Source organism: Silene latifolia, chromosome X, assembly GCF_048544455.1.
Source record: "Silene latifolia isolate original U9 population chromosome X, ASM4854445v1, whole genome shotgun sequence".
NCBI classification, from domain to species: domain Eukaryota; kingdom Viridiplantae; phylum Streptophyta; class Magnoliopsida; order Caryophyllales; family Caryophyllaceae; genus Silene; species Silene latifolia.
Window position 1 is genome coordinate 52,297,565 of NC_133537.1, and position 21,131 is coordinate 52,318,695.

The window sequence follows — 21,131 nt, forward strand, 5'->3', positions numbered from 1 at the left end:
CAAATAATGACAGTGACAACTAAAGAATACATGTGTCCTATCATCATCGGTTGTTTGTCGGGTTCTCTATAAATTCCAATATCGACGGATACGGGTATCTACAGAGCCCCCACTTTGACTGAGGCTTGGACAAGGCGAAAGTCAAAGTATACCCCAGGTCCCTTTCGACCTGAGGATTCTTCGGGTCGTTTATAGTCCATTAGACTTGCGTATGTAAGCTCGCCAGCCATAAGAAGAGATCATACCTGAAACTTCGTTGGGGATTAACTCTTGCTTCATGTTCCGTCGAATTATCATCGTTGGTCATCGACCCATAAATTGCATATATGGTGGATTGAGCCTTATCCTTAGGCGCCTACGTATCCGTTTCTGACGGAATCAAACCCGCGTCGTAGTTCGGCAACTGCTGACACATGCCCAAAGTTTATCATCTGCTGGCATTTGTCCAAATTCATCATCTGTTGACACTTGCCCAAAGCTTATCATCTGCTGGCAGGTGCCCAAATGGGACGGGACATTCCAAGGAGGTTGCCGCCGCTTTCATCATTTGCTTTCAGCTACGAAATTCTTCCATTTCATACTCTTGTATTGAATTGAGTTCTGAGTGGATGTCATCCTTTTCATCTTGATAATGGTCTCTGAAGCCAACGGCTTCAGAGCCCCCAGTTTGTGATGGCTCTAAAGTCCCCAGTTGAAACATATCCTGCTATATTTGAAGCACAAAAAATGTACGAGCAATAATTATCACATAAGCATATTTGGATCATCGACCTTGAAATTGGATCATTTAAAAGATTGGGTCATCGACCAGAAAATTGAATTTGAAAATTTTGAATAATTGGGCCCTCGACCCGAAGTTTGAAATTGACATCACTTGGAATGTTGGGTCATCGACCCGAAATTTGAGTTTGAAAGACTGGGTCATCGACCCGAAATTTGAACATGTTGAAAATTTTGAATAATTGGGCTATCGACCCAAATTTTGAATTTGAAATGAATCACTTGGATGTTGGGTCGTCGACCCAAAATTTGATTTTGAACTTTGAGATTTGAACCTTGACTTGGATCATCTATCCGTAATGCGCAAAAAGTTTTTGAAATTTTGAAATTTTGAAATATATGGCATTTTGAAATCGAACCTTGATGGGTGAGCATGAAATACGACTTAGACACTCTGTATGACTCGTAAACCACGTGGGCGTAGCCCGCTACCGTAAAAAAAAAGGAAAATAAAACCGTAAGTGTGCACGGGTTTTAATTCAATTATTGACTTGTTGGGGGTAGAAATGTAAATTGGCCATTCTGGTGCCAAAAGACGACAAATGGGAATCACAAGGTCGTCGACTTGGGACAGAGATTTCATATGGCATGGGCGTGCTCCCGAGGGCACATGGGAATCAAGATCACTTGGCATCGACAAGGTGGATTAAATTCACGGAGCAACAACGTTGGCTTCGCCTAGACACTAAACACAGACTGATTTTATGAGAACACTTAGACATCACACATCACTCTTGTTGGGAACATTCTGTCACTCTTCTCCTCGCCTCCTTTCTTTTCAGCGAGTTTTCATCATTTCTTGCCACCGCCTTCTTTCTTTTCAGCGGGCTTTTATTATTTTTTCTTCCACGCCTTCTTTCTTTTCAGCGGGTTTTTCATATTTTATGTTCCCAACACAAACCTACATCTATATGACTCGGCATCCTTGCCTAAACCGTTAGATAAAGCTCATTCCGAGACTTGACATTACTCGTCTGAACCTATATCCTTATCCTAGCCTACATCGAGTGCTAAGACCGACTCAAACAAAGGTGGCTTCATTTGGACTTGGTTAAGACCCATAAGAAACCGACAAGATGACAACTTGGATGATGGATGGATTGAATCCCTTATTCTGAAGGACTGCCTACGTATTCGCGTGGAGCGAAATCAAATCCGACGTAGTTCGATCATGGTGCATAAACATGGCATTTTGATTGTGTGTACACACTCGAAGGTTTCACCTAAGGTATCATGTCATATCCCATTCTAGCCTGTAAAGTACCGTTAAATCCCGTGTTTGAGGTTAGGTGTAAAAGGCTTGGATCTTTTGGGGATGTGAAGCTTGGCAACAAAAGGCTTGAATAGTGGACCGTCATTCTGAAGGTTCATTTTAAGTGCTAAGGCCAATGGGTTATGGCTTACATCGTGGTTGGAAAAGGTGTCTCGGGTTTGATGAAACCCGAGTGCAAATGGGTTGGAAAACAATGTGGGTTCAAATCTCCATATCCGGTCCCTAAAGGTCGGGTGTAACAAAGACAAGCGGAATGATTCTCAAAATTCGACTATCCCCTTGAACCGTCTCGGAAGGACTTAGAGGGTAAAGAGGTCAGTACTTACGCTTTTGGGCTTCGCCCATTGAACCTCAACTATGGGTACTTGACTTGAATTCTGGCTTCCGTAACTTCGACATTCAACCAAAAAGCATTCCGCAATAACTTCAACATCTTTTTTTCTTTTTTTCTTTTTCTTTCATCTTTTTTTCATTTTTCTTTTTTTTTTTTTCATTCTTTTTTCATTTTTCCAATTTTTCTCTTTTTCTCATTTTTCATTCTTTTTCATCTTTTTTCTCTCTTTGAAAATGATCTTCTATTCATTCTCTTAGTCATAAATGGATACACCTTGAAAACTGGGCTTCGCCAACTAATTTGGGTAGGAACTAACAATTCCTTGTTAGAACGGGTTGATATCTTCTCTCTTCGAGATGGGATGATTTTGTTGGGGAAAAGGCTTGCCTTCCATCATCGATAGGGGAAACAAGGAGCTAGTCCGGGTTTGTCATAGAATCATCTAAAAGCTTGTCACAATCATTGGTTCAGATGGAGGTTTTCTACCACCAGACATGGAATAGGTAAAGGAATCAAACACAGGATCCTAGTGTACCTTACATTATGAAACGGGACATATTTCTGCCCCAGGGATGCCTTTGAGTGTGTTGTGCATTTTATCATGTTTTCGAAATGACGAGGATTGAAAACAAGACATATTTAGAAACGAAACTGCAACTTTTTATTGGAACGATAAATGCTTAACAGACTCGAAGGAACGATTCCTAGGACACACCCTAGGTCATCGCGGAATAAACGACTCAATTTCAAGAAAAGAAAGTCCTAGACTCGACTCGACTAAGATAAGAAAACAGATCCCGACCCATAATTTTCAAATCTGGTCTTGAGCTTTCTCTTGTTCAGCTGTCAGCTTAGATGCTCGGTTCTAGTCCTTAATCCCTTTGATGATCTGCCTCCATCCTGGGGTAGTCCTCTGAGGATCTACGCCAGTGATGAAGGTTGGTGAATCGAATTGTCCTTTATTAACTTCGTTAACGAGAGGAGTACATTCTAGAGCGAGACTCCCGATTTGAATTTCATTCTTCGGGTTTTGCAATAATTCAAAGCAATCCACAAATATTTCCCCGATAAACACCTCTTTCAAGAGACATGGGCGGATAAGATGGGAATAATCGACATTGTCTTCGACAGAAAAAAAGTTGGAGTGATCGCCAAATGGATTGGTGATGTTATTAGGTTTAACAGCTGGGATCGGGAGCGTTCCGTTCTCAATCATGTCTTGAATTTCGTGCTTCAGTCGATAGCACCTTTCAGTATCATGGCCTTTCCCTTGATGAAAGGCACAATAGGCATTTGGTTTATACCATTTACCTTGTTGATCAGCGGGAGGGTCCGGAGTTGGACCAATAGGCTTCAACTTTCCTTGGGCTATGAGCCTTTGGAGAGCGTAAGAATAAGTGCATCCGATATCGGTGAATGCCCTAGGTGTTTGGCGCTGCGACTTCTTCGATTGCCCTTCTAAGAGATTGATGGCTTCATCAATATGGGTCGTTGCTGGGGTTTTTGTCTTAGACGATGAGGCCCCTTGGTACCCTTTCGGCTTTTCAGCCTCTGCCCTTAGGACATCATCTTCTACCTTTATCCTAATTCTTATCAATTCTTTGAAAGAGCCAAAATTCTGGTATTTCAGAGCATTGCGGTAAATAGGTCGAAGATTCTTTACGAACTTATCTACCATTTCAACTTCATCAGGCTTCTTGGCTAATTTCACGCTTTCAGCGCGCCATCTTGCAAGGAATTCAGTAAAGCCTTCTTTATCTTTCTGGGTCATAACCTCCAATGTTCTTATGTTGGTTTGAATCTCGACATTGTCAGCATAGTGCTTACAGAACTCCACCGTAATATCTTCGAAAGTGGGGAAGTTCTTAAGGTCAAGATTATAGAACCACGCCTTCGGGTGTTCATCCAGAGATTGGGCAAAAATTTCAGAGAGCATGTCGGCGGTACTCCCTTCAGTGCTAAGTACCCCTTATAGGCCTTAACATGGTGGACTGGATCTTCGGTGCCCTTGAACTTTGGGATGTCAGTGAGTACCATGTTCGTGGGCAACTTATCCTGCACCGGGGCATAGGCCCTAGCATTCTCATAGTGAATGTTCTTCCCCTGGGAGAGTTTCAAACGGTCTTCGATGAACTTGAACCGTTTCTCCAGATCAGTCAGAGGTGGAGGGGAATCTTCACCCAGCTTAGATTCGATTGCATCCATTCGGGTCATCATGAGGTTCACGGCCTCAGTAAGCTTGTTAACAGCATCTTCCATTGCTTGACGTCGGGTTTTTGGCGGCCTTTCTACAAGAAAACCCCGTACTGAGTCAATATTTAAAGTAAGAGCCCCTGCACACTTAAGGACACGACCCCAACTTGACTCAAACAAAAACTCGACTTGAGATTGACTAACCAAAGGTTCGACTCACGGTTGGATCTAGACCTTGGTTCATTTTAGACTCGACAAAACGACATGACTCAAACTGTCATAAATCGGTTATAAACCGGACTCGGTGTGGCCAAACCCGTGATTGGACTAACATAGCCCAAAGGTTCGGGTGAAACGCCCTAAATGGCCTAGCTTGGGCGTTTTTGTGGACTATCCTAGACCAAAAGGTCGACCAACATGACTCAAAGCCCAAGAGGTGAGCTTGGGTGACCCAACAAGGTCGTGTTCTAGACTCTTAGAACGAAACACACCCGACCTAACACGGCCACGACCCGGACACGACTTGACGCATTTCATGCTTGGATGAGGTTCGAGAGGCATTTTTGATTGATTTTGAAAAACGAAGGATTGATTTGAAAATGAGATTTGAAATGGGCAGCATGCCGGCTATAAAAGCTCATTTTGGCCGAAATTTCTAGTCCTATTTGGGCAGCATTCCGCGTTTTTAAAACCATGCTATTTTGAAAGTAAGTTGTTCAAAAGTTCGGTTTCGAAAAGGACATGGAAAATTTCGAAAAGACTTGGGAAAACAATTTGCACATTGTCATTCTCATGTTATAAGGACGTATGCTCCTAGACATCTCTAAGTCTCGGCAAGTCTTCTACAAGAAGGTCTATGCTCTCCATCCTTTTGCGGTCTTATAGAGCAAGGTGTCTTAAGGTAGAGTACCTAGAAGATCGTCCCCACCATCAAGAACCACGCGAGGTGAAGTGGAAGCGAGCAATGTGCAGCTTCCTAGCATAGTGGGACGTCGCCCCCCACGCATCACGAAGAAACGCTGGGACGGCCCGGGCAAGTCCTTAAGGGTTTATGCATGAATCGTAGCACTATGAGTAATGTTTTACTTTCCAACACTTTCTTTTCAAGTTTCACCTCGGAGGAAAAGACCCTAGAAACAAAGTGTAACTAGTCCTCTTTTCCCCAGTGAGTCGCCAAATCGTGGACAAGGCCCTCGGGAATGCGTCCGCGGGATCCACACTAGGCATAATCGACTCGAGGTTCTTTCGAATCGAATTAAGACATATTAGAGTCGCCACCAAGTTTTTTTGGGAACTTGGAACCGTTCAAGTCAACTTTACACCTTTCATCGAAAAGCATAAAGCCAATCGACTACGAGTGATTAAAGATAAAGACTTGTACCCTATATCACTCGATTTGAATGACTCTCGTAATCCAATGGTATTTAGACGGATCCACAAACCATAGATCTTGAGTAAGGGGTGAGGGTACGTGTTGGGAAGCCCATAAGGACACCCAACCCCGCCCGTCAATAACGGCCTCTACTAAGTCAAGTATGGATTTCAAACAAGGTCATAGCTACTACGATATATGAGATGCAAACATCGTTTTAACCCTAATATGTGAAGTTTCTATGTCGATTTAGATGCAACTAAACTAACTTTGTCAAAGTTGTAATTTAGCATGTGGGTTGATTGATCTAAGCAACATATAAACGAAAGCAAACAAGGCTTAGGGGGAATGGGGGAGCCGTTGGGATCTACCTATTACAAACCAGGCATTTCATGCCGACACAACAATAAATTAAAGATACAACTCGATCTAAATACAATTGCTACATACAAAACCGTACACGACACATTACACGGCCAATCGGCCTAGGAAACCGTGCACAAGAGGGGTGGCCCACGGCTTACATGACTCACGGCCTTGGGTCACTCCTCGTGATGTGTGCTTTCACTTAATCTCATCGAATTAGACATAGGGCTACGCACCAAAGCATGCATTAGCATAAACCGGGCCATGTTGCTTTAAATAACATGCGATTTACTACGCTCTTACATGCATTGGGACACAACCATCTAACCAAACAAAACTAAGGTTTTTGAAAGAGGTTTTGACTCGATAAAGGGAAACTAACTTGAAAATTACAACTCGATGAACAAACGATAAATTACAAGTTATAAAGCGATAAAGAACAAGCGATTCATAAAACGGACGAAACCAAAAGGACCAAAAGACACGGCCAAATCACGGCCAAACCAAACACGGCTACCCTAGGTCCTAGGTCAGGTTCATTAGTTAGATCAAATGATTGCGAAACGAACTCGAAAAAATTAGAAAACAAGTTGAAAACGACGTTGATCGGTTGAGATGATGTCGCGCAAAGGGGCATTCTACACGGCCTAAAAGGGGTCAAGTTAGGTCAAATTCGCTAATTAATTTAACTCATCGAGTGTCAATAAGAAGGTGCTAATCACGCACTCTTATACTAGCGAGAAATTAGGTGAAAGAGAGAGATGCGTTCATTAAGTTACAGAATCGTTAGTTGATTTTTAAAGCTATGTCGATGTACCCTAAAGTGTCTAATTAGGTTATTGAATTGATCTAATGTCATCTAAATAAGTTATATGTTAACAATCAGAAGTCACACTAACATGCAACGGGTCCTAAGGTGGGTCGAATTGGCCGAGACAAACAAAGGGTCAAAAACGAGGAGCGAAGTTAGAAATTCGTTTTATTTATGCCCTACCTTGAACACGAGGATATGTAAATGAGACGGGGTGTACGACCGACTGATGTAGCGGTTTCTTTTCCCATCTCAAGTCAACGCGGGTGTTCATGGTGGTACTTTAACTCATACTCGGACTAAACTAGTTTCATAGTTAATTTAAACGATAAATAAAAAGCGATAAACAAACAAAACAAACTATAAGAAAAACAAACATAAAAACGAAATAAAAAAGGAGAAAGAGGAGGATTTGATGCACCCTCAACCTACATGTATCCTTGACACCGTCTTGGGTCGTAATCGATGGTAGATTTTATCTCGAGAGGCCGTCGTCGACGAAGAAACAAAGCAAACACGCGTTTTTATCGAATCTGGACAGCAACTTTCAAACAGCGATTTCTCCCTCGTTTCACGATGAAAATTCGATTTAAAAGATGTTTTGAAAACTAGAAAGAGAGGAGAACAGATATCTTAAAGCAACCTCTGCTCGTTTTGAGTTATTGGGCACGAAAAACGAGCACAAACAGAATGGACAGACAGAACAAATCACAAAAAAGAGTGTATAACACTCTGTTTTTCGAGGGATTTCGTGTACTCTCAAGGGTAATTTGGCTCGTAAATCTTTGTCTAATGTGTAGATGGATGTTATGTGGTTAATTAGGAACAAGAAAATCGAGTTTTGATGGAGGTTTGAGGGAGGAACTAATTGTGTTTCGAGGAGGACACACAAACAGTTTCAGTTTGTATGTCGGTTTTGTGGAGGGTTTTTGAGAGGCAATTAGGGTTTGTTTCTGAGGTTTAAAGCTTGTGAGTGATGTTAGGATGTGGGGAGAACTTAGAGGAATGAATGTATGGTGAAGGGGTGGTATTTATAAGGAGTTAAAGTAGGGTAAAAGAGAGGGAGAGGCAGTCGGGCCTGCTCACGCATAGCTGCTGTCCAGCAGCTTTTGTGAGGGTTTGAGAGGGGTTTTCTTGGTGATTAAGCTAGGGTAATATGGGTAGGATACTAGGGTATGGGTTAGGGTTAATGGGTACGGGTTTTGGTGGTATTTGGAGCGGGTTTTGGGCTCGGGATTTGAGCTGCAAAACACGGGGGTTTGCTCGTGTATATGCGGGCTGTTTGGGGGGTGTTTGGGATGGAATTTGGGCCGTGGTTATGGGGGTTCGAACTGGGTTGGATGGGTAGTGGTCTAGGTTGGTTAGTGTACTCGAGATTCGTGCCAATTCGTAAAGAAAACGGGCTCAAAAACCGAGCTAAAATCGAGCTCAAAAACACATGGTTGAAACGAGTTCTTTTCGCTTTTAAAATCGATTTTTCAAATCAATTAACACATTAAAATAAATGATTTTTCAAATCAAATATATTCATAAAATGATTTTTCAAATCAATTATTTATTTTATTTTCAATAAAATAAACTTGGGAAAATAAATTCAGAATAAAATAAAATAAATTGAATTCACCTCAAAAAACCATAATTTAAATATCATTTAAAATAATAAAATGAACTCACTAAAAAACATTAATTTAAATATCATTTAAATTAATAAAATGAATTCACTTAAAAAAAACATTAATTTAAATATCATTTAAATTAATAAAATACTTCATCGACGACGCCCATTCTACATCGTAAAACGAGCTCCAAATAATGACAGTGACAACTAAAGAATACATGTGTCCTATCATCATCGGGTGTTTGTCGGGTTCTCTATAAATTCCAATATCGACGGATACGGGTATCTACACGGGTCATTTACCATCTTAACCTGATAAGAACCAACATGAGACAGTGAATCTGATAAATTTGAGAAGCGGTCTTTCTTACGAAGGACCTAAATTGTCAATTGATGAAGACAAATCAGACCCGGGAATTATGTTGCTGAGCGTGAACAGTCATCATTGGACAAAAGTATACTGAACCCGAGGAAAGTCCTCGATCGACTGATTTCAGGTGGTCGATCGAGAGAAAATGCTGAGGAAACTACTCGATCGAGGAAATCACTGCTCGATCGAGTAATGCTGAAATTGAGGACTTCAATCGAGTGGATGAAAGTCCTCGATCGAAGGATAACGCTGATGAAAGTGCTCGATCGAAAGGAAGAAGAGGTCGATCGAGTAAGAATGTTGATGATCGTGTTGAAACTTTGGCAGAGAGAAATAAAGGCTTGGAAATTCCCATTATGGTCCCTTTTCCGAGGCGAATGCATAATAAGAAGGTCGAACAACAGTTCGGGAAATTTGCTGATATCGTGAAGCGCTTTCATGTCAACGTTCCATTCGCCGAACTGCTTACCGAGGTACCCTCTTACATGAAATTTATGAAAGAAATATTAATGCGTAAGAGGCATATTAATAATCACGAAATGGTAGCTTTGACTGAAATAGGGCCCGCCTTGATTAAGAATAAGACACCACCCAAACAATCTGACCCGGGTAGCTTTTCTTTTCCATGCCATATAGGGACCCACTTAATTGATAATGCGCTATGAGACTTAGGAGCTAGCGTAAGTGTCTTACCATTGTCTCTCGTTAAGAGACTGGGTTTGACCAAATTTCACTGTACCAACATGACTGTTCAGATGGCCGACCGCACAATATCACGGCCACTAGGTGTCTTAGAGGACATACCTGTGAAGATCAGGAGGTTCTTTATTCCCGTTGATTTTGTGGCCTTAGACATCCCCGAGGACTCTTACACTCCTATTATATTAGGACGACAATTCTTATTTACTGCTCGCGCGGTAATCGATGTCGGGGGGGAAGACCCTTACTTTTCAGGTAGGTGACGAGGAGCTTACCTTTTATCAGTCCAATACTCGTAGGGCCCCTATGCAAGTTCAACCTTGCAACGCCTTACCCTCTATAGACCCCGACACAGATTCTCCAGTTGATGACATTGAGTTTTGTGCTGTTATATTGACACCTCCGCCTCATAATGAGAGCAAAAAGGAGGACCATTCTGTTGTTTCCTTTGATGCTGGTACAAACAGGGTGGATATTGGAGATTTCGTCGGTCAAGGTACAGTGAAAGGCAAGTTAAGTGATGGGAATGACGCGAGTGACACTGCCAGTAAGAATGACAAAGGGAAGAAGAAAGTGAAGGCGTATGTGGATGGGAACTATTCTTCTTCAACCAGTTCAACTTCAAGCTCATGGCTATCTAAGAGGACGGTCCGCGATGCTGACGGGACCTCCTCCAGTCAGAAGCCCTCTTTTGGGCTGTTACAATGCTTTAGAAGATAAGAGGGAAATGTCCCGTTGTAATAACTTTGTAATTTGAATTTCCGTTAGACACTTTTAGACAATAGCGTAGTTAGTTTTAGCATAAGACCGGACATAGACTGCGTAATTTTGTGAATTTGGTATTTGCGGGAAGCATTTTTCTGTGTTTTTATGCAGGTTTAGGGAAGATATGCTGCATTGGGATGCGTGCCAAAGGAAAACAACTCGATCGAGCACTTTTTGTACTCGATCGAGAGAAATGCCCAGGAAAAGGACTCGATCGAAAGGTTACTGGTCCTCGATCGAAGGGTCCAAAATGGGAAGATCTCGATCGAAGGGTGTTTTACTCGATCGAGCAGATTGAAGGAGAAAGCCCTCAATCGAGTGGTTTCAAATCACTCGATCGAGTGACTGATGCTTATAACACGCAAGGGAGTCTCTTTTCCCCCTTCTATTTTCATTTTGCTTCTTTCTCTTCCCCTTGTTTTGCGATAATACCCCATTAAATCCCCCAAACCTCCATTTTTTCTTCCCCTTTACCAAATTAATTATCCACATTGTTTTCCTTGCTTTAATTTCGACAAAAGCCCTCTACTTCACCTTTCAAATTCGTGCATATTACGGATTAATTAAGGTTTTAGGGTTTGCGCAAATCGGTCTTAAATCCGATTATTTTATTGCCTTTTGTTGATTCTAATTGCATCTATTCGTGGGTAATCGTCAAGTACATCTTTACCATTGCTTTTTATTGTTTAATTTGACTGATTTCCAACCTTAATTAGGGTTTTAAGGTTTTGAAATTGTCCAAATTTGGGGAAAAATCGAGTTGTTGATTAATTTTCTGATTAAAGGACTTACTGCTAGCCGCCCCTTTCTGAGACGGTGGTCCCAGCTGTTACCACCTGTGGACATGGCCCACCTGCAAGCCCAGCCGATCTGTGGACATACAACGGTCTTTTGAAAGCCACGCTCGGCGGCGTAAAAATGCTTTCGACCTGATCGTTTTAGATCGGTCGGTTTCGTCTCGGTAAGGGTCTCAAAATGATTAGAGATGTTCGGAGTCGCCACCAAGCATTTGTGGGATGCTTGGAACCCGTTCGAATCCACTTTATACCTCGGTCAAACGAAGCACAAAGCAGTGTTTGACATAGTTACTAAAGATAAGGAATCGTCCCTCTTTAGGATCATATCTCTAGAATGACTCTCGTACGCCCTGGATAAGGTCGTCCACTATCCAAAGTTTCTGAGTAAGAGATGAAGGTACGTATTGGGAAGCCCTTTAATCAGACACCCAATCCCGCCCCATGTAGTAGCCTCTACTTATCGATCTTGGTTGGTTGAATGCAAAAGTTGATAAAACGGTTTAAATGCATGAATGCGCATCCAATAATTTAAACCTAACATGTGAGAGCTTTCTAAGTCGGTTGATTTAATCCAAGTATCAAGTATAAGATGTCGAGTTGGATTAATGGTTGATTTGCATGCAAGACGGAAATTAAACATCCATTTACCGTATTAGGTTTATGGTGCATAACGTGATCCATTTGTCTTAGTAAAGCATTTTGCAAATATGATTTTTGAATGAGCAAATAATCATCTGATCCGTCCTATATCCGGGCTAATCGGAGTCGGGATCGTTCTAGACTAATGCTGGAAAAGGAACAGGCCCTGTGCCAGGCGGCCATATGAGGCGCGAGCATGCCGGCGGTGCAAGGAGACCTCCCCTGGTTTTGGAAATAAGAAAAAAAGGGGCCTGTTTTAGGCGCGGGTCAACCAACAGTTATATGCCGTGTTCTGACTATTTGGAAAACGTTTATAAAACGTATTGAAAAATGGGTATTTGACCCGATTTGGTTTGAAAGGGTCGTTTAGACCGCATTTGTTGATTGGAAGAACGAGACTCGAATAATCATCATTATTTTGATGCTATTCGGTGTCGGGTTCGACTTGGCAAGTTTTGAAAATAATTATAAACTAATTGTCTTAAGTTCATTTGAATATAATTAGTCAATACTCATCATCGTACCCGGGTTAAAATCCGGCATGGTATGTGGAACCAAGGATGACTTTGTGTTGGTGACTAATATGTTTATTTTGGAAATGTGAAGAAATGATGAAAGGCTTTAAAATACCTCCCAAAATGTAAAGAAATGAAATAAAAGACTTTAAAATACCTTTTAAATGTTACTAACCAAATATTATCACCGAAACACGGATTTAACCGTCATGGTATGAGGAACCAAGGGTGAAAAATGTTTTATGGTTAAAAAAAAATAAAATAAAATAAAAAAGGCTTGAAAATATTTGAAATGGTAAAAAACGATTACAAATATGAAAATGGATTAAAGGGGAAAGACGAGAACAAACACGGTTGAGTTCTAACCTGGGCACCTCATTGAGGCGCGAGCCTATTTGCACAATAAGGGGCTTCTGCCTCAGGCTAAAACTCAGTTTTGGCTCGTTTATCCCATGTTTTGGATCGTGTTATGCATGTTTTAGCATATTATAGTCATAAAAAAATAAAGACATGATAAAAGAAGGATTTGTACACCCTCATCCTTACATGTTTGGTTATGGCGAGAAACCGACGTAAGTGTAACAACTCGTTTGGTCGGAAAAAGACTCGGTTTAAAACCATTTTGGTAAGTAAAAAAATGTTTTATTAAGATTAGTGACGGTGTAGTGGTCGAAGTGGTCGGTCAAGTGATTTAATGCACGATGACAGTACCAAACAATGTGTAAGGCTTGTATTTACGATCGGTAGGTCGTAAATACGCGTCGGATTGTGACTTAAGAAGTCAAGTCGAGAATTTTAAGGGAGAAAAGAGGTGGCGGACACTCGCGTCAGTTCTCAAATGGGGGCATTTGAGGCGTATTTATAGGAAAATGAGTGGTTGTGTGAGTTTTGAGCGACGTGGCCACCTGGGCTGCTCAAAGAGGCGCGAGCCACGTCGCGGGTCTTCGAGTTGTTTTGTCACTTTCACACAAGTGCAATCATGATTTGTTCTATCCTAGGATTTGTAGTCACATGTTTGGTACTTGACCATTCATGAATCCGGGAAACCTTAGTATAGAAGGCTTTGAATGTTTTGTTTTTGGTGGTTGACTCGGTTTGACTCGTTGTTGGAGTCGGGATTTGATTTTTTGAGTCGGTTTTTGGTCCGGTGTCGGTTTTGACTCTAGTTAGTGTCATTGCGACCCCGTCGTCGTGCATTAAACACTCCAGGTACTTTTGAAAAGTTTTGAAATGTTTTATTTTCGAAATCGTTTTAAGTTTTCCGACGTAAAGTTATACACAAACTGTCGATCAAACGCCGCGATTCCAAAGCATGTTATAGTCTGATAATCATCGGGTGTTTGTTGGAGTCTCAGCGGATACTGGTTATCTACGGAGCCCCCACTTTGACTTAGGCTTGGACAGGGCGAAAGTCAAAGTAGTGCCCCTAGGTCAATCGAAGATTACAACCTGGAGACCCAAGCGATGTTGAGGCGGCTCCAAAGGATTCGGGCCAGGGACCTGTGATGTAGAGTGATGTCGTCGGGTCACATCCAATCAAACACATTTATAATACTCAACATACAACTAGTTAGTGGTAAGTCGAGGTCGATCCATGGGACGGTGGTTACTCAATTCATTCAATCTAATTAAGGTTGTGCTTGGGGTTGTCACAATTATAATGGGTTGATGATTCTAATCTAATAAAAGCAATAAACAAGCAACAAAAGGAAAGATGTAAACAATTGATTAAAAATGCTAGGATATCATGGGTTCATAAGGGATTCAAGGGAGTTGATCATACAAACATGTTTCCTACTAGATGCAAGAAATTATTGTTATGATGGATCGAGTTGGTTTATATCTTACAATCCTAGGAAGGTTTGGGTCCCGGAGCCGAATCGATTAGATTGTACAACACCTACAAGTCGACTTAATTCTCCCTATCCAACTATATGCATGGTCTAATGAGACTCGAGTTGGTTTATGTCTTACAAGTCTCATTGAAAAGATAAGTGATGATTGTAAATGCAAGGATTCATAGGCTTAGCATTTCATCAAACTTAACATGTGTATAAGTTGAAATCACAACAAGCAAGCAAATTAATTATGGAAGCATATTAGATTAATCATGAATCATTCCCCATGTTTATTTCCCCTAATTACCCATTAATCCTAGCTAAGTAACTACTCACTTATGATCAAGTTTAACATGTTAATAAGGTTGTCAATCATACTAACAAAGCCAAACATGATGAACAAGTAAGAAAGATTAACAATAATTAAAACAAGGATTAAGAGAATTATACCTATGGAGATTCCAAAATAATAATGCAAAGAATAATAGAAGAACTTGATGATTGATGGAAGGTTGTCAATCTCCCAATAAACCCAATAATCTTCTAATTACCCAATAATAAACTTGAATTACTCAATAATAAACTTGAACAATGATTAAAGGAAAGATTAATGTGTAATTTGTGGAAAGATTAAATGATAATCTATTCTAACCTACTTCTAATCTAATCTAAGGAAGGATTGATTTAACCTAATGAAAACTTGATGGTTTGATTATTACAAATGGGGTATTTATAGTGGAAATTAGGTGGATGCATTAGGGTTAACTAAGGGCTAAACTAGTAATTACACTTTTGAGATTTGAGCAGGGAGACGCCGGTATTTTTCGATGGAAGGGCTTCTTTCTTTGAAGCTTTGAAGAAACGGATTTGTGCTGGACTGGAATCCGGATGTCTTGGGCATGAAGACGGGCGGATTGTGGTTCACGTAGCAAGGAAAAGTTTCCTGTCCAGGAATACGCCCGTCCCGAGCGAAATATGAGCGCCCTCAGCCTCAACCCAAGCGGGTTGAAATTGACCCGAGCGGGTTCATCAAGTATCTCCGCTCCCAGATAGGCTCGACCGCGGGTTGAGCCGCTATTCCCTTTCTTTTTGCTTCTAAGCCTAAGATGCCTCTATATACTCTTTATTTCTTCTTCCTTGGTCATCATTCTTGCCTCCTCTTCATACTTAGTCCATCAAATATCGCCAATAAGCTTCCAAATATGCGTGAAAGACGGGAATTTCCGCCTTATTATCTTCTTTCCTACAAAACATGTAAAATGCACTAGGAAAGCAAAATAGAAAGCTTTTGACGGATAAAATGGTCATGAAATGTTATAAAAGTATGCAAAATAGGTTCAATTAGGGGACTAAATGTGCGCAAATAATGGTCACATCAAATATCCCCAAACCGAACCTTTACTCGTCCCGAGTAAAGAGGTGACTAAAACTAGACCTTTATTTAAACTATCCTACTAATATAACCGATGTGAGACAATTAGCGGGTCTCACTCCGCCCCTTCAACTCACAACAAGACAACCATGAGGTAGGATGCCTTCTTGCAAGGCAAGGTGGGGCTTGCCAAAATGGCGACACATCCAAGCATTAAAGCACACAAAATCAAGTAATGGATGCATCTACAAAAGGAATAGCCACTTCCTCATCAAGTGGCGGAGGCAACTAAGAGAGAACAAATTTAAGAGCATATATTCCGTCACAAATACTAGTTCAACAAATTACTAAGGCTAAGAGGATGGCACTAAATCACCTCCAAATGGTGTTAAATTAGACTACTTTCGTCCTCAATTTCCAAATACTTTCGTCAAGAGCGATCGGATGGTTATGGAATGATGATCCCCATGATGCTAGTAGCATATGACATGACAAGTCTCGAGTTCTCTACAAAGGTCATGGATCGTCCCAAGCTCGACAAAGTGGCTTGACAAAAAGGCTTTTTGGGAATGAAATGCTCAAATCGTTATAGACAAAGGGTGGATATGACTAGTATTCAAAAATTGACCTCATTTAACTTTCACATTTCAAAAATTTAAGATGGGGTTTGTCCCTTCTGGGCTAGTGTCCTTTGCTTTCGCCAACCGCTTATTAGGCAACCGGTTAACCTCTAGACAATTGCTTTTCGGGGTGACAGTCACTCTGTCTCTGGGCGGTCGAATTCACAACCGTGTGGGGGCCCAATTCAATGAATCCCTCTCCAAAGCACATCGAAGTGGTAAGCCTCCATCAAAACAACTAAAATTCTCAACATTTCAACATTTCATAACATTTGAGGTTTCCTTGGCAATAAACTACTTCCATATAACAAAATTTTCGAAATGAGCATTACAAACTTATTGATAGAAAAGTATTTTTGGGTTGCCTTACCACAAGGTCAATCAAGGTCACCTAGACAAGTTAACCAAGTCCACATCGCATCACGGGGTTGGAATAGGTGACTCACAACCAAACCCTTGACTAGGCTTTGGGTCATGGGTCAAAAGACACTAGTATGACACAATCTAGGGTGTTTTACAACCATTCTAGTAGGCAAAGTCTTAAGTTGAAAAAGTATTTGTAATGGCTTAGTTGCTCTTGTTAAAGTTCTCAATTAGGCACTTTTCAAAATATTTCATCTAAATGCAACTATATGCTATGATGCAACTATTATATACATCCTAATGCAAGTGATTCTATCAACTAATATGACATATAAACTAAATGCAAGTCCTAAGTTCACATTGTTATACCGCATCAATCAAAATAAAGCCACATAGTCATTAACATAAAGAGGAAAAAGGAGATTGGAAAGATCATACCATGCGGTCTTCATGATCCTCATGTCTCGGATGTGGCGTAGTCGATCAATGTGAACAAGGATAGAACAAACACAATATATACAAACAATATATACAAAACTACACTACAAAGCAAATGAACATGTTTTTGGTTTTTCCAATTTTTCAAATTTTTATGGTTTTTGTTTTTATGAAATTAAAAGAACATATTTTTGTGATTTTTCAAAAATTTTCAATTTTTATGCATTTTTGGAATATAAATTCTCATCCCCCACTTTATTTCGAACATTGTCCTCAATGTACATGTAGGAGTAGGAATAAAAAAAAATACATGTTTTTGGATTTTTGATTTTTTTTGAAATAAAGTACAAATGCAATGATATGATATGAATGAATGCATGCTCTAACTAAATGCAATTCTATATGACATATATAACAAATGAATGCAATCTAAACTATACTATATGATGCATGTTTTCTATTAAGCTATGGTCACCTATGATCAAACCTCCCCAAACCGATTTAAACACTATTTCTAGTGTAGAAATGAATAGGTTTGGCCATTAGTGACTATGCATGAATTCTAGTCTATATGCAAATAACTACATGAATCATGTGAGATATATTACAATGTAACTATACTATATGAACTTAACTAATGTAAATGCAATATGAAATATAATATAAGTGCAAGCCTAAACTATATGATATATGTATGTTGCTTCATGGTTTAACCTCCCCAAACTGATTTTAAACACTATTGCTAATGTAGGAAGAAAGGGGTTTAATCATGAGGCAACTACATAAATACAACTATACATGAGAGATAAGGAAAGAAAAGGGTTCTTACAATCATTGTAGGGAATGAAGATGATAGATAGGAAGCATTTATAGCCATGACACGAGCCAAATTAGAGAAAATGAGGAATTCTAGGGTCAACCCGCTCCAGATAAACTCAACCCGCTTGGGTTGACAGTGAACCCGTGATACGTGCATTTTATATAGTCTTTTTAGGCCTTTTTATGCACGTATTTCTATGCTATTATCGTAGTTTATGCTACGAAATGCCCCGAATATGCTACTTTGGTTTGTTTTGTCTTATTTGCAGGAATGAACCAGAAAGTAGTGAAATCAAGCCTTTTACCGTCCGTTTATCATGCATTTGGAGGGAGAGTGAATTTGGAGCGGGAATGTAGCTATTTTGAGATGCGCAAAGAAGAAAGATAGCTAGGCGAGCAAAGGAAGAACTTCAAATTGCTAGTGCCTACTTTGGAGAGCCATATCTCGAGTTCTACAACTGATATTTAGGTGATTCCAATTGGAGATGAAAGTTTGTCATCTTAGCGTTCCAATTCCACCGGAATCACCCTTTTTGACCAAGTAACAAAGAAATGGCAGCCGTTTGAAGTTCAATGCGCAAAGCAGGAAATGTGCGCTGGAATCTACTCGATCGAGTAGATTTATGCTCGATCGAGTACTAGATACAGCGAGAAGGATATTGTCGAGTATAATTAGATTTTATCTTATGCTTATCTTATATTTAGTTAATAATAATGATACTACTTCGTATAAATAAGAGTAGTTTAGACCTAATATAATTCATTCATTCCCTGGAGTCCGTAGAGGGGACGGACGACTGCCTTGCTCTTCATTTCTATTAATTCCGGATCTATTTCTACTGTAACTTTTTTCCCTTCTTTTCCCTCTTTATTTTATGTTAATGTTTATTGTTCTTAATTCCTTTATTCTCGTTCTCCCTTTACCCATGTCTAGCTAAATACTCTTGCTAGGATTAGGTGATTCATTAGACTAATGTTAATTGCTAATTAGGTTTATAGATCTGTCGTTGTAGTTGTAGTCTATGTTGTTAATCGCTGCTTTAACTGTATCCTGCTAGTTGAGTCGACACAATTAGCCTTTTAATATTGGTAAACCTTGACCTGGACCGAATGGTTGGAATAGGTGAGACCTGCAGTGAACAATAGGATGCTTTAGTGAGGGCGAAAGTTAAGCTAATAGCATTTTAGGGCGAATTGAGACCGAAAGGAGATATTCATTGCCCCTTAGACCGACACATCGACGATCTCGTGACCTTACTCGCAATTAAGCGGCGTTTATTGATGACCGAAATCCTAGTTTCCCTTCTCTTTGTTAATTTCTTCTATTTTTATCTCTCTTCCTTAGTCTCTTAATAGTTTTAGTAAATCATTTCAAACCCCCACATTGTGACCCGTTACTCATAGACTAAAATTAGACAGATAAATCTCATTTTTGCCTCCCTGTGGAGATCGACCCTACTTACCGCTAGCTTCTGTTAGTAGTACTTAGGTATTTATTTTTGGTACCTGACGACGGTATCAATTTTGGCGCCGTTGCCGGGGAGGCAGCGTAGTTTTATTTGTTTTTATTTAGTTTATTTCTTATCTCAGGGAGCTTCGGTTCCTTGAGACCGTTATTATGTCTTTCGTTCTTCTCTTTCCGCAGGAAGAGAACGAAATTTTTGGTACTTATTTAGCCAGGTTTATGGAGTGGCTCGAGCCCAGAGAGATGCATTTTCTGAACTCCAATTGTCTTTGGACTATCTTCCGGGTATGAATGACCCTACGCGAGCATACCTAGAATCTATTGGTAAGTGGGATTTGGAAGGAATCCCCGTAAATGAGGTATTATAATTCTTTGATTGGTTTGTTCTTTGAATCTCTTAAACCCAACTTTTCTCTTCATGTTGACTCAAATGAGGGGGTGGGTGAGACCTTAGAAACCAATCTAGGAAGTGCTGACGGAGACATAGAGGAGACCACTAGCGTGGTTGACAATCCTTTTTATGAGGATAGTTTAGAACCCCTTTATGATTCTTGCACTGATAGCGAGGACGATTGGGAGGACCTCTTTCAGAACCTCCAAATTGACGAGTCTAGCGATAAGGAGAGTGAGGAGGAAAATTTTGATAGTCTTGAGGTCATATGGGATAATTATGACAATGTAGATGAGCCTATTATAGAGGACCCGATTGACCCAATTGACTTTTCTGACCCCTTGCATCTGGGATGATTATCCACCTTCTCTTTTAGCCGGCCAGATTCCTTCACCTCACAGTTCTTACCCGTCTGAGCATTTAAATTCTACTCGCATTGTTTTTGGGTTGAATGCTATTGAGCTCCTTCATTTACCACCTGCGGTTAATTTGAGCTTTTATATTCCGCCCTTAATTTGGAGGCAGAATTATTTTGTGAATGATTTTAGGAGCTGTCATAGGAAATTTGTTAGGCTTAAATGTTATTATATTTCAAATTCCTATGCTATTACTATATTATGGTGCTACTTACAGTTTTGTGTAGCACATGCGCAGCTATTTGACAGGTTGCTGCGAGCCTTGAGCTGCTTTGATTGGGTTCAATTAGAGTAGTTGGCTGAAAAAAAAGAAGGTCGAGGACCTGATGAAGCTAGCGCTACCCGGGAGGCAACCCGGAGACTTTATTTTACATTTTATTTCATTACAGTTGTAATAAATGGTCTTCGTACCATAAACCTATATCAGTATGCTTGCTTAGTTAGTCTGCGGGCTGTTTTTCATTGCATCTTTGCAGCAATTCTACTCGACCTTTAAGCTGCAGAAAGACGAGTTACTCGATCGAGTAAAAAAAAAAATAAATAAATAAATAAAAAAAAAAATAAATAAATTTTTTTTTTTTTACTCGATCGACCACTATTCCACTCGATCGACCACTATTCCTCTCGATCGAGCTGTTTTGGACGCCCATTGCTTGGATTAGCTTCTTGTGACGATGTTTCGGAGCTATTAGTGACATCCCACGTTGCTGGCTGGTTTGGGGAGGTCCCTTATTCGCGCAATCTTGTGAGGTTTCCGTATTTACTCTCTTTCTCTTTTAGTTTGCATTTCCTTTCCATGTTTTGGTACAATGAGGGCATTGTACGGTTTGGTTTGGAGAGGTTTTGCATCCATATCTGTGTCTGTATCTTGTTTTTA